The following is a 16,057-nucleotide window of genomic DNA, read 5'->3' as shown; positions in this document are numbered from 1 at the left end:
ACAGGACGTGCACTAGACAAGATCAACATGAACATGATCAGCATTACTTCAACATAGAGAGTCCATTCATCAGTCTAACGTGGCTTTCCTAATTGTTTATATACCTTAATTAACTCTCCCCATGTTATTGTGCAGTCGGCGTGTGAACCAGTACTGAACGTCAGTTTGTTCACAATCCCCAACAGCAGCCACAATATCTTCCATCTGAAGCAGGTAGCCATTCCCACCAGCTTCCGCAATACATAGAGAAAACCAGGCTGTCTTCTCAGAGATGGACGATGCTTTATTGAGACTTCACACAAGACATATGGCTTCCCTCCTCACCACTATAAAACCATGTTAAAGTCCCACGTGTGTATCATAAGCAACTGAACCACGAGGAACAACGTGGAACAGTCTGTCTGTGCAGCCTCTGCTCCACTTGTTCAACATGTTCGAGCATCATTTAGAAGACACTTAAGACTGCCGATGCTGTAGATCAGAGTAGAATGTCGATTGCTGGAAAAGCACAGCAGGTCAGGCAGCAATCGAAGAGCAGGAGAATCGACGTTTCGTACATAAGCAATTCATCAGGAATCAGCATCAACTGCATCATTGGGTCCCAGTGTAAGTGCGTTGATGGGGGAATGACCTCATACTGTTCCTGCCTAAGTGGCTCAAAGGGATGAATGGCCTCGCCTTATTCCTGTGGAAGTGACTGAAAGGGCTGAATGGCCTCATCCTGTTGCCATGTAAGTGACTCAAGGGACTGACTGGCTTCTTCCTCGTCCGACTGGACAGGGCCAAGGGCCTAATTGAGTTACCCCGGTTCCTGTGTGACAGCTCGATGTCCTGAGAAGTGTGATGATGCTGCAGATTTAAAAAGTTATTTTGTCCTGGTTTCTTATAAGAGAGAGATTGAAAGATTGTTCCCAAGCTTGTTGGTTAAGACCACTTGGTTGAACAGCTGGGGAGGCCTTTGGTTTATTTTAGTGCAGCCTGAATGGGTGTGGACAATTGTCACAGATTAGGATCTCTGGGTTTTGGTTTCTCAGTAACTTCAGAAACTATTAGGGTCTCCACAGAGTTGGATGCTTCAGTGACTATCTCCTGGTTGCTACTCTCCCTGAAATTTTCTCTTGATGCTGTTTTTAATTCCTTTAGTGGTGAAATGTTTGTCACAATCTGTGTCTGAATATTCCTTTTGCCAGCAGCTGTGTTTATGCGATTTTCCTATATTGGAACAGTTCCTTAGTAGTAGTTCCTAGATCTATTCTGTTAAACTTGTCCAACAGAATTAAGTTATTCTAAATTCCCCTTTCTTTGGTTTCATTTTATCTTTCATGTTTAAATAAATGGTGTTTTGCTTCACGCAGAGTAGTTTGACCAGTCACATTGCATCTGGAACAGACAGTTTACATTTCCTTTAAAATATGAAAATATTAGAATCTACACTACCGCCTTCAAATATCTTCGAGGGACTCTGGTGTGGCCCATCACACTAGAATCCCTCTCTTCCCGAGTAATAGGCTAGAGGCACTGAATGGGCTGTCACTGTTCTTCTCCAATAGTGTCAAAGGGCTGAATGACTTTCTCATATTCTTGTGAAACCAGCGTGAGGTGCTGAATGAACTCTTGTTTTACTGTGGCAATGTGCAGTGCCAGGCAGTGCTGTTACATGAAAATTACAGACAATTGAACAGGACAAACCTGACTGGTGTTTGGGTCTTGCTGCACATGGACACAGACCAGTTCAGGAGATGACGGTGGGACAAAATGCTCGGAACATTGTGGAATCTTCAGTGACCATCCCCACTTCTGATCTTATGGTGGCGAGGGTGGGTGCGGGGTGACATTGATGAAGCAGCTGAAGATGTTTGTGAAGGGGAAGCTACCCTGAGGATCTCCCACAGAGATGGCCCAGGACTGAGATGGTGAACATCTTCCTTTGTGCCATGTTTGAACCCAAACACTGGAGAGTTTACTCTGATTCCCATTAAGTCCAGTTTTGTTACGCTCCTTGCTGTCAACAGAAGGCAACCACTGCCTTGATATCAGGGCCAGTCATTCTCACCAGAACCCTTGTGTCAGCCTCGTTTGTTCACATCAAGAGGCCATGGTATAGGAGCAGCAAGTGTTTTCTACAAACAGGTGGTATTGAATGTAAGAATTTCTCTTCTCAACTGTGCTGGGGGACCCAGGTGACTGAAAGCGTTTGAAGAGTAGGTCGATGGATATTGACCTGTCAGAGAGTTGAGGGCTATGAAGAATTGCGTATGAAAGTGGATTTGAGACCAAGAGCAGATCAGCCATGATCTTAGTGAAGGCAAGGCAGGCTTGGGGACCGAACGAACTGCCCCTGTTTCTGATGTTCTCATATTCTGTTATTGAACGTTAATGGGTGTTATTTTCATGGATGCGCAATTACTGAATTATGAAGTCAGGAGACCAGAGGATTTTGTGAGTCATCTCTGGGTGAGGTTTATGGGCTGTATTCACAGTGAATCTGGGTCTACAACATGATCAACAAATGAAGCACAAGTTTCAAAGACGGGAAGCTCTGTAAAGAGAGATGAGGAGCCTCTTTCATACCAAGCCTGGGTTTTTCAATTACATTTCCCAAATCACTTCAAAGCATGTGACAGCATTGAAGGGCTGAATGGTCTCCTCTATTTCTGTGCATCAGGAATCGGACCCTGTCACGGTGGACGCTGCAAGACGTGTCAGATTGTGGACATAGACACCATCATTACGCGTGGGAACAACTCCCACCTTGTACATGGCAGGTACTCATGTGACTCAGCCAACATTTTCTGTCTTGTACATTGCAGGCAAGGATGCCCGGAGGCATGGTACATTGCGGAAACCGAGAAAAGGCTATGAAAACGGATGAATTGCCACTGCGCAACAATCAACAGACAGGAGTGTTCCCTCCCAGTTGGGGAACATTTCAATGGTCCCGGACGTTCAGCCTCGGACATTCAGGTGACCATCCTCCAAGGAGGACTTCGTGACAGGCAGCAGAGGAAAGTGGCCGAGCAGAGGCTGATAGCTAAGTTCGGTACCAATAGGGAGGGCCTCAACCGGGAACTTGGGTTCATGTCAAATTACAGGTGATCACCATTGCACTACACACACACACAGATATTCCTATACACACACTCTCTCACATACACACGGACACAGGTACACACATACGCGCACACAGACACCCACACATACCCTTATAGAAACACACACTGCCACACATGCACCCCCTCACAGACTTAAGACACTCTGCACTCACTACACACACACACACTTTTTCACACTCACAACCCCCACCCCAGACAGACAGACACACACACAGACAGACAAGGACCCACATACACACATATATTGTGTGTTGTGAATTTTTTTGTACTTGCAGAGTTCCATTGCACTTTGCTCAAAACCGACATACATTCATGTAGAACTGTGAGCTCAAAAACTGCATGAATTTATGTAAAACTCTGTTATCTCACTTTTGAGATTGGAATCAATCTAAATATCAGGTCATAGACAGAGAACACAGGGGGCTAACACCTTCAACATATTGTGTAGCTATCATCATTGTTAACAGCTAACCCGAGAATGCAACTTTTAAAAAAAGGGTTTTGTGATTTACACATGAAAGAAGTGAAACTGTCACTGTATCTAACAGATGAAAGGCTTAACAGACAATCCATTTTTCAATGTATAATTTCATTTACATCACACTGCAAATGTTTGCTATAAATTCTGTGTTAAGATCGAGCCCTCCACAATCACCTGATGAAGGAGCGTCGCTCCAAAAGCTAGTGTGCTTCCAATTAAACCTGTTACTATAACCTGGTGTTGTGTGATTTTTTTCTCGGTACATAAGGTCAAAGATGTAAGTAGCCTCCAACTGTTCCTGTCTCACAAGTTTGAAGAGCTGAATGGAACACAGAAACATAGGACTGGGGAGCAGGAATGGGTCGTTAGATACTTTGACCATTCTCCACCAGGCACTAAAATTGTGACTGATCAGATTGTGGTCTCAACCTCACTTTCCTATCTGTGTCCGATTATCCGTGACTCACTTCCCTGTCAAATAATTAACTAACACAGCTTTCAGTCCATGTGAACATAGAGGCACAATATAAACTTCCAGTGAAGAGAATTCCCACTTGAACGGTCTTTTAAGAATTTTTCGTCATCCCTCTTATAGAATCAGAGAGTCATGCAGAACGGAAACAGACCCATTAGTCCAATCGGTTCACTCCGATCAGTTATCAAATTTGATTTAGTCCCACTTGCCAGCATTTGGCCAATATTCCTCCTGTGATTGTACCCACCTTGACCACGTCCTCTGAGAGCAATTTCTGTACATTCAGCACTCTCTGTGTGAAACATTTATCTTCAGGTCCCTTCCAAATCATTCGCCCTCTCCCCTTCAACCTATGCCCTCTTGTTCTGGACTCCCCTACCCTGGGATCAGAACATGGCTGTTCAGAATATCCATGCTCCTGATGGTTTTATAAACCTCTATAATGTCACCCTCAGCCTCTGACACTCCAGGACAAAGCACCTCAACCTAATCAACCTTTCCCCGAAACTCAAACCTCCAGTCTTGGAATATCAGTGTAAATCTTTTCTGCAGAAACCGAGTTGAACGCTGTATTCTTAAAGTAGCCTCACCAACATCCTGGGAGAGTTGGATTTGGCCGAATTCCCTTTGCTTTAGGCAGTGAGGAGATTCTAGTGAATACTGGTTCAGGATCTTCCAAAGGGTAGCACGGTGGTTAGCACTGCTGCCTCACCGCACCAGGGACTTGGGGTCGATTCCAGCCTTGGGTGACTGTCTGTGTGGAGTTTGCACATTCTCCCCTTGCCTGTGTGGGCTTCTAATGGGTGATCCAGTTTCGTACCACCGATGCAACATGCCACCACAACTCCTATACTCAATGCTTTGACTGATTAGGGCAAATGTGCAAAATGTGTTCTGCACCACTCTGTCTACCTGCCACTGCACTTTCAAAGAACAATGTACCTGCAGCCCTAGGTCCCTTTGTTGCACAACACGCCTCAGGATCTTACCACTAAGCTATAATTTCTGCCCTGATTTGCCTTCCCAAAATGCAAACCTCGTATTTATCTAAATTACATTTCACCTCTCACTCCTTGCCCATTTGCACCATCTAATTGTGGTCTCGTTGTACTCTGAGGTAATCTACTGCACCATCTTTCTGATGTAATCTCTAAACTTACTAACTACGGCCCCAATGTTCACATCCAAATCCTTGATATAAATGATGAAATGCAGTGAGCTCAGTACTGATTCTTGCAGCACACTGCTGCTCACAAGCCTCCAATCTGAAAAGTACCCCTCTTCCTTCAAGACAATTGTGACTAGCTTCCCCTGTATCCCAAGTGACCGAACCTTACTAATCTGTCTACCAGTCGGAATGTTATGAATACCTTGCTGAGGTCCATATAGACATATCTACCAAACTGCCTTCATCAATCTTTGTCACCTCTTCATAAAACTAAACCAAATTAATGAGACATGATTTCCCATGCAGAAAGCCACGTTGACTATTCTGATCAGCCCTTGCCTCCCCAAATGTACGTAAATGCTATCCCTCAGAATCCCCTCCAGCAACTTGCCCACTACTGACATCAGGCTCATCGGTCTATAGTTCCCCGGCTTTTGGGGTCACTGTTTCCTTTCTAGTCCCACTCCTCCACTGCTCAGAACAAATGTTAAATGCAACCAGGTTGGTGATGTGGCCGATGATATCGGTCTCAGACTGGTTCAGGGTCAGTTTTAGCAACAAGTCAGGCTCTTTTCTTTAACACGTTTTTGATCCAGATCAATGTTACTCAAGCTATGATGGAAAGATGAATGGAAAAGTGTTTGGGTATTGCAAATATATAATCGATATTTCCCTGTTTAGAACACTGACACACACACACACACACACACACACACACACACACACACACACACACACACACACACACACACACACACACACACACACACACACACACACACACACACCGGTTAACAAAATCTCTGCAATTTTAAATTGAAAGAACTTTGTCCAAATATCAGTGTAATTCATGATAAAAGTAAAAATTGAGATTGTCCAAAATGTTATTCTGATTCTGAAATATTCTACTCACACAAGCTGCAAGCAATGGGATTTCAGCCTAAGACAGTTGGATTTGGCTTAATTCCCTTTGCTTTAGGCAGTGAGGAGATTCCAGTGAATCCAGGTCAGGAATTACCCAAAGGGTAGTACGGTGCTTCGCATTGCTGCCTTACAGCACCAGGGACTTGAGTTCCATTCCAGCCTTGGGTAACTGTCTGTGTGTAGTTTGGACATTCTCCACTTTCCTGTGTGAGCTTCTAATGGGTGATCCAGTTTCCTACCACAGCTCAAACTATGTAGCTTTGGTGGATTGGTCATGCTAAATTGTCTGTAGTGTTCAGGGATTTCTAGGTTAGGTGCATTAGTCAGGGGTGAAGGTTGGAATGGACCTTTTGGGCCGAAGGGCCTGTTTCAACACTGCAGGGATTCTATAAAAATAAAAAAAGGTAACAATGACTATAGGTTTTTTTTTTAGCTTGGACACATTACCGTGAAAGATCAATGAAGGAGAAAGAGTGCAATAGGCCATTCCTTCTCGGGCAGATTGCATTTTCTCCCTCACTGAGTTGAATCACACAGTTATGTGATCTTATCCCAAACTGGACCATGTGAGTTCTCCTTGTACATTGTCCAAACTATGTCTCGATCACATTCCCTGTTCCATGTCGGCGTATCATTGCTGTTGTCATACACAGAGCTATACCCTTAGCAGAAAATGATCTAGGTCGATTTGAAACATGTTTACATGGCCCAGCGTCATTAAAAAATAAAATGTTCAATGTAGTCACAATATCTGTGTTAATATGAATATTTTTTTTAACAAATACAGAAATTGCTGGAAAAGCTCGGCAGGTCTGTCAGCATCCAGATGCCTTTTACATGCTGTAGTTGCACCAGACTGCAGCACTTCCTCTGGCAGCTCATTTAATATGCACACCACCCTCTGTGTGAAATGGTGTCCTTTAGGCCTCTTGAAAACATTTCCCTTCTCACGTTCAACCAATGGCCCTCTGGTTTTGTACGCCCCTAACCTGGGGAAAATCCTTGACTACTCACCCTATCCATGACAATTCTGATTTTATAAACCTCTACTGCTGCGAAATGTGACTCCAATCAACATGATTAGCTGTACTTTCAGTCATCCTGGACCTAAATTCTGAAATGCAATACTGACACCTCTTCCTTATCTGTCAAGTCACAATTCTAAATCCGTTTTAATCAGTTTGTTCAGATGTATCATGAAACACTTCTGTGGGCTTTATACCTAGACCTTTTTGCACGGAGGTAGGGACACTAGCATCACTCAGCAATACCCATAACTCTGTAACATTATTCTCCTGTGTGTTTGTACATCAGCCTGTTCTGAAATGCTGTTACATATCTCTGCAACAGGCAGGACTTGAATCCAATCCTTCTAGTCCAGAACTAGGAACACTACCACACAAGATCAGGAATTGAAATCAAATCCAGAGTTCTGGCTCAGAGGCAGGTACACTACCCACTACACTACCATACCCAGACTTTGCATCATATTTTAGTGCCCACTTTCAGCTCGGTGTGGGTTTATTATAATCAGGTTACCATTACTGAGCAACACAAAACACTTTGTATTGTTAAACAAATGCAAGATATTTGTCTCAACGTTAGGATATTGACTGTACATGCTGCGCCATCGAAATTAACTATGAACGTCTTTAATTGCTATTATCTGTAATCTACAATATTAAGAAAAGAAATCCTGTGGTCACAGTCTGCCCAATGAAGGGTCTCGAATAGATTTTTATCACTGAACACCACAGACGAAGAAAATACATAATTTCTGGCCCCAAAACACCGATCAGTATTACCCAACACTCACGTGTGACTGCCCTCTTCCTAAAACCATGAAATGGTACAAGGTGGCTGATTACTGTCCAGCATCTCCTCCCCATTGACAGTGTCTGCAATCTGTCCCTCCTCCCCCTAACCACAGAAGGCAAACCAAGCTCAGGGTCTTTGTGGAAATCAAGGCCGGAGTGTGCAGGTCTCCTGCAGAGGGATGGGCATTTTAAATTGAAGGGGGAGGGTGAGAAGGCAGTAATAACACACACTGGGCTGAGGGGTGGCAGATGGAGTTTAATTTGGATTAATGCGAGGTATGGAATTTAGTAAATCAAACAAGAGCAGGACCTATGCAATTAAAAGCAGGGCCTCAGGCAGTTTTGTAGAACAGAAACCTAGGCCTTCAGGTACAATACTTTAAAATTTGCATCTCATATAGATAGTGTGGTTAAGAAGGGGTTTAGCACACATGTCTTCATTGGTCAGACATTTGAGAATCGAAATTTGGACGTCAATGTTGAGGTTGTACAGGATATTGCTGCGATCTCTTCTGGAATACTGTGTCCAGTCTGGTCATCCTGCCCGTTCATTCCATAAGCACACCTCCCTCTGGGTGTAAAAACTTCCCTTAGGTCGCTTTTAAATTTTTCCTCTCTCACCTTAAACCTGTACCGTCTAGTTTTGGTTTCTCCTACCTTTAGAATATACCTTGACTATTCACTTTGATAGTACTGACCTTGATATTATTAAGCTGGAGAGGATTGAGCAGACATTACCTTGGATGTTATTGGGAATGGAGGCAGTGAGCCTTAAGGAGAGGCTGGGATAGGCTGGGACTGTTTTCACTGGAGAGTATGAGATTAAGGGGTAACTTGACAGAGGTTTATAAAATCATGAGGGGTACAGATAAGCTAAAGGGCTTATTTTCCCTAAAGTTGGGGATTCAAAACCGAGGGATGTTTTAAGGTGCGAGGAAAAAGATTCACAAAAGTCACGAGAGGTAATTATTTTAGACAGAATCTGGCTTGTGTGTGGAATGATCTTCTAGAGGAAGTGGTGAAAGTACGGACAGTTAGAATGTTTGAAGGATATTTAGATCAGTACATGGATAAGACATCAGTTTGGATGGTGCTGTGAGCAGCTGCCCTCTCTCTCTTCCTCTCTGAATGAATCCCTGTTGGTTTTCACCCCCTGCTGATGCCTGTGCAGTGGCGGATGGAGGCCAGCAGAGGGTGGCATTTCATCACTTTACGTACCACAGAAACTGCCAGACCTTCCCCACACAGAGACATTCAGATACAAACACAGGAAATGTTAGGACACAGCATTGAGCTCATCTGGTAATTTAAACTAAACATAATGAAATACTCAATTCACCTTGTAAACTGTTAAAATACGAGTGACAGAGAACTCCCAAATTCCACTGTTTAAATAATGACATCAACTTATTTTTAACACTGAAAGTGAACATTATACATCAAGCATTCTGAACTCTGAGACCCCCTTTCTCTTAACTGCTTATTCCCCCACTCCAACTCTATAACGATATACTCTTTCAATAAGACACTTATTAAAATTGCACACATTTAATTTCAAAATGTCACAGCAACTGTTGTTTGTTTGTCTTCGTGCGGCTGTATATCTCCCTGGGTCATCTTCTTTCTGTTTGCTGTGGATATGTTTCATATGAAAAGGTACATTTGGTAGAGTCTGTTTCCTAATCTCTTGGTTCTGTGTTGATCGCATTTGCTCTGTCTGCAATTTTCAAAATGCCTGCATTTTCAATATGCACAACGTCAGATCATCTCATTAGTTCAATTTTTGAAAACCAATAAATTCAAACTTGATTTGGTTTTAGTACTCTGGGGCAGAATTTAAACTGATTGGTAAAATTCGAATTCTTGTGCAAACAGCAACCATCTCAGGGATCTATTTCACAGCCAACTGTGACATAGTTTCAGTTGTCCTTGACACTCTGAGTCTGCCATCCTCTCATATGCACAGGTGCTTGGAAGCTCTCAGTTCAGAACAGCTTTCCATCTATCTTAAAAGTTCAATACACACTTTTTACTTCATTACATAAATACCCTGATATCACGACAGATACTTGAAGCTAATCCGGATTTCTCTTGCTCTATAGTTTGTCAATATTTCATTCACTCGTCTGGTTTGTATCAGGAATTTTGTTACTGCATTGACAGCATGTCATTATTCGACTCCGTCCATGGGAATTTTTCAGTATTTCACTAGCTCACACTCGTGAGTGTGAGCAGGATTTCAGTTGTTTCCTGACCACTGTGAAACTATAACAATCTCAATGTTTGTAGATGGCACCAAATCTGGAAGAGTTATAAAGTCTATGGAGGACAGTGTGGAACTCTAACAATACAATCACACATTGGTGTAGTGTTCAGGTGTATGGCAGATGGGGATCAATGCAGAGCAGTGTGAGGTAATGCACTTTGTTAGGAAAGACAACGAAAGACATTTTAAAACAAGCTGTACAGTTATAAAGGGAGTGCAGGAGCCGAGGGTCATGGGTGTATATGAGCACAGATTGTTGATGATGTCAGGACAAGTGAGGAGAGCAGTAACTATCACAGATTAGTTTCAGTACCTGAGCTGTTTACAGGAGGAGGTGTAGGAGGTGTAGTCATAGTGCTCCCTCCCTGGGAGGTGGTGATGATGATGTGTTGTGAGCTCTCCCTCCTGCCCACCGAGACCGTGGGGTTTCCATTTGTATCAGGTCGACACAAAAGGGAGATTTCATCTGGGCCACGGCTTCTAAGTTGTGCCAGGGGAAACGGAACTGCCAGTGGGTTTAAAATTAGAATTACCCTTCACTGAACATTGCTCGTTAATCGGTCGGTGGGACGTGGATGATTCAGAACCTCCACACGAGGCGTCCCGGTCCTCTCCGGCTCGTACCAGGGTCCTCCCCACATGGCGGGGTGAGGGGTTTGAGGGAACGGATATCGGGAACTCCACCAACCGGCTTGGCCATTTCTGTCCTATTACAGGCTGTTTCTCCAGGAATGGGAGAAGGGGAGGGAAGGGAATGAGGGTGGGAGTGGGTGTTTGTCTCTGCTGTTAGTGCTGGTGAAGGTGGGGGGACATGGGTAGGGGTTTAGAGGGAGTCAGGCCACTGTGTTGTATCCATTCTGTGTTAGTGGTGTGGGGTGTGTAGTGAAGGGGGGGGGGGGGTGGAGAGAAAGAGAAGCATGAAGGTGCTACATGCGGCAGTGACAGTGTTGGAGATTGAGCCTTGTTCGGGTGTCAGTGCTATAACAGATGTACAGTGAATGTGAGGCAGCAGAGAGTAAACAGTGACCCTTATCTTGACAGAGGGGGGAAAGTTATTGATGTTTGTCCTGTATTGCTGGGCATTTCTTCAAACTGCAGATACTGCACTGAGATGGGTGGGGAGCTCAGACCATGCTTTGTGGGTCTGGTGGTGTGGTTCCCTCTGGGAAGAGAATGGTTCCCCTCTGTACTATCCTTTCCACCAGGACCACCGTGTCCCTGTCGACAAACCATGGTGTAATTTCCCGTTATCTGCCATGCTCGAGGTAAACTGTGCAGGGCAGTTCCAAACAGAGACAGCTCTACCGTGTGCCCATTGGCCGATTAAAGATTGCACCAGTGCCAGGGATCACAGAATATCCATGGACATCCGGGCAATGGCGAGTACCTCCAGCCATGATGGGTGGGAGAACCGCGCAGGTATTGAATGAGAGGGCCACCATGGGGTGGGCTGGGTAGTTAATGAGGTGAGTTCGATACGATAACACCAGGAAACGAGCTCAGCCTTGTGCGGATGACCCTTCTGTCACAATTAAGGAAAATGTCACTGACATACATTATTGTTAGATTCAGCTTAATGAGTCAAATTCTTTGCTGGCCCAACTCCCAGATACAAAGCAGGACAAATACACATCCAACACTCTCCATCATCTGAACACCCACCCACATTCTGATCACCCATCATTCCTGGAAACACAGGCTCATGTTACAGGATTATGTCAAAATGTTTTCATTTTTGCTTTCTGAAAAGTGGGAACACATCCTTCCATGACACTGTCTCCCAGTCTCCCCCTCTCTGTCTATACTCCAAACCCCTCCCATGTGGTGATATTTAAACTGATTCGCCCGCCACCACTCTCTGGCAGTGATGTTCACACCCACAGTACATCCTTGAAATGGTACAATGGAGATATGGAGCTGGAAATGGATGGGAGCTGGACATCCTGTCACTTCCAGTATGGGCTGCAAGATTCTCCACGCTGGGCAAGGATCTAACACAGTGTGACTGAGCAATGCACTGGGGTGGTGTACACAGTCCTATATGCTGGGAGCGTAACTGCTCCTGGTTTACAGAGCAATGCACTGGGGTGGGGTACACAGTCCTATATGCTGGGAGGGTAACTGCGCGTGGTTTACATATCAATTCACTGGGATGGGGTACACAGTCCTACATGCTGGGAGGGTATCTGCTCCTGGTTTACAGATCATTGCACTGGGGTGGAGTACACAGTCCTACATGTTAGGAGGGTAACTGCTCCTGGGTTACAGATCAATGCACTGGGGTGGGGTACACAGTCCTACATGCTAGGAGGGTAACTGCTCCTGGTTTACAGATCAATGTACTGGGGGGGGGGGATGAACACATTCCTACATGCTGGGAGGGTATCTGCTCCTGGTTTACAGATCATTGCACTGGGGTGGAGTACACAGTCCTACATGTTAGGAGGGTAACTGCTCCTGGGTTACAGATCAATGCATTGCGGTTGGGTACACAGTCCTACATGCTGGGTGGGTAAATGCTCCTGGGTTACAGATCAATGCACTGAGGTGGTGTACACAGTCCTACATGCTGTGAGGGTAACTGCTCCTGGGTTACAGATCAATGCACTGCGGTCGGGTACACAGTCCTACATGTTGGGCGGGTAACTGTTCCTGGTTTACAGATCAATGCAGTGGGTGGTGTACTCAGTCCTACATGCTGGGAGGGAAACTGTTCCTGGTTTACAGATTAATACGCTGGGGTTGATTACACTGTCCTACATACTGGGAGGGTGACTGGTCCCTGTTTACAGATCAATGCACTGGAAGGGCTACACAGTCCTATATGCGGTGAGCATACCTTCTCCTGGTTAACAGATCAATGCACTGGTGTGGGGTATACAGTCCTACATTCTCGGTGTTTAGTTGCTCCTGGTTTTGTCGATCCATGCACTGGGATGGGGTACACAGTTCAACATGCTGGGAGGGTAACTGCTCCTAGTTAACAGATTAATGCACTGGGGTGGGGTACACAGTCCTTCATGCGAGGAGGGTAACTCTCCTGGGTTACAGATCATTGCACTGTAGTGGTGTACACTGTCCTCCATGCTGGGAGGATAACTGCCCCACGTTAAAAGTTGGTGATCAGTTCACAGCTCTTGGTGCTGGACAGATATCTAATCCGTGTTTATCGATTAATGCATGAGTGTGGTCTCCACTGCTTCCCACACTGAACAGGTAGGAGGCTGAAGGAACACAGCAAACCAGGCAGCATCAGGAGGTGGGGAATTTGACATTTCCGGTGTCAACCTTGTTCAGGACTCCTGCAGCAGCGTTACTGTCGAAACGTTGACTTCTCCATCTCCTGATGCTGCCTGGCTTGCTGTGTTCTTCCAACCTCCTGCCTGTCTACTTTGGATTCCAGCACCAGCAGGTTTATTTGTCTCTATCCCGGCTTCCCATACTTGACAGATGGTTTAAAGCTAAATGCTCTGACACGATCTGTGCAGTGTTCCACCATGGCCAGATTGCAGGGTTATACTGAGCAGTACATTGGCCAGGTCAGCACAGTGTTCCATGGTGAAATGATATCTCCTCTGGGTGTGTGGAGTCTGGGCTGGTTCTGTGAGGTGGATTGAGAAGGTGTTCTCTCTAACTATTTTACCTGATCTGGCAATGCCTTTAGTTCCTATTCCTGTGATTGGACCCTCCGTCTCTCACCCCATTAAAATTACAGTGTGCCCATGCACATAACCTCATGGTGGTGAATACTCACTGTCCTGGCAGCAGCCACAGCCTCTTCATTCAGAAGCAGGCAGCCATTCCCATTGTCCTCGGGACTCCACGGAGAAAGGAATGATTGCCTTTCAGATAAGGGCTGTCCTTTTCGTACAGGGGTCAAAGCATCCTCCCCCTCACCAAGTCCCACTACCAACCAATACCTGGTGTATACAGACAGTAATGGGGTCACTGGGAACATCAGGGAGCAGACCATCAGAGAGATGGGGCCACACTTCCCATGTCTGGACAGATCAGAGTGAACCCTCCAGTACAAACGATATCACTGAGTCCTGTAACCCCTCTCCATTTATCTATTACACAGCCTGTTATTCCTCCTGAAGAAAAAAAATTACAGGTTCACAGTTACCCACATTATATATTTTTAAGAGTGAACAGGATGTTCTACACTTTTGTTTTTTTTAATTTAATCTCCCCACACTACCGCCTAACTGCAGTAGTGCTTATTTTCTTTCCCCAGCACCCATGTTGTGTGTGTGCAGGAGTGGAACAAGGTGAGAGACAACAAGGTGCACGAACCTTTATTCAAATTTCCACCACCAGGAAGAAAGGAAACACCCGAGTGGCCAGTGACAAGCCAGTGACATCAAAGGGCAATACTGTGTGATCACACAGTGAAGGGGAGGGCAGGGATTCAATCCAAATGGAGTTGCAGGGGGAAATAATGTACTCCACTCCCTGCGGCGCCCACCTCTCCCTGAACAACTCCAGGGTGTTAGTGGAGACCGTGTGCTCCTTCTCCAGAGACACCCGGGCCCTAACGTAACCGTGGAAGAGGGGCAGGCAGTCGGCCCGAACGACCCCCTTCACGGCCCGCTGCCTGGACCTGTTTATGGCCAGTTTGGCCGGGCCCAGGAGCAGACCCACGAGGAGATCTTCAGGAGGCCCTCCCTCCTCTGTACCGGGTGCCCGAAGATCAGGAGCTTGGGACTGAAGTGCAACCAATAGCAGAGGACGAGGTTTTTAAGAAAATCAAAAAGGGAGCGCAAACGCCCACACCCAATATACACTTTGTCCACGGACTCCACAGCGCCACAGAACAAGCAGTTGGGCTCGGAGTCCGTGAACCACGGCAATCTGCATTTGCAGGGACCGCTGTGGGCAGCACCCTCCACCCCAGATCCCCGACAGAAAGGGGGAGGACTCCCACGTACAGAGCCCTCCACTGGGGATCGCCACCGCCCAGTTGCAAATGGATATGTCAAGGCGTGTCCGGACAGTGGATGAGGGAGAAGAGGTGGACGGTGTGCAGTAGCAGTCGATACAGAGCCCGCCTTTTAACGTCCTTAAAAATTCTGGAGGCAGCTCAGGTTGTGGGGCATAGGCTCCCACAGGAAGTAAGGGACCTTGGGGCCAATGTGAAATTCTGTCCGGGCTGGGGTGAGCGCGGAGGGGATCCCACCGCACAGTGAGCATCCTCCAACTGGTGCACTATGTCAGGTCCGATCACTGCCGTTTTAAGGCATCAGATGGCGACGGCCACGTACCCGACGTCTACCGCTGCCCTGCTCGCTATATCATGTAACAGCGTCCAGCCCAGGCCCCCAGCACCCAGCATGTCCCCCACCCTGGTCACCCCTCTGACATCCACTCGAACCCGGGAGTACAGGGTTCCGGATTCCTGAGAAACGTTTCCCTGATGACAGCCGCTACTCCAGCCGGCTGTCCTGGTAAAAGACAGGCAGCATCTTGAGGGTGACCTCCAAACCATCACGGTCGACGAACAGGAGCTGCGTGTCGTAGTTGAGGTTACGCACCTGGCGCACCACCTAGGAGGAGGCTCGACGTAAAGGTATCGCCGCAAGGTCTGAAGGCGGGACGTCGCGACCTGGGTGCAAACGCACACCAACAACTGACCACCCTGCTCAATAGGGAGACTCAGAACCTGCGCAGCGACCCAGTGCATCTTTTTGTCCCAGAAGAAATTACCAACATTCTCTGGATGTCAATGACAAAGCCGGAGGAGAGACCAAAGTGACCAGCCGATACCACAGCATGGCAGCCACCAGCTGGTTTATGATCAGCACTCGACTCCT

The sequence above is a fragment of the Chiloscyllium punctatum genome, chromosome 29 (assembly GCF_047496795.1).
Source record: "Chiloscyllium punctatum isolate Juve2018m chromosome 29, sChiPun1.3, whole genome shotgun sequence".
NCBI lineage: Eukaryota > Metazoa > Chordata > Chondrichthyes > Orectolobiformes > Hemiscylliidae > Chiloscyllium > Chiloscyllium punctatum.
Note: the sequence above shows the minus strand (reverse complement) of the source record.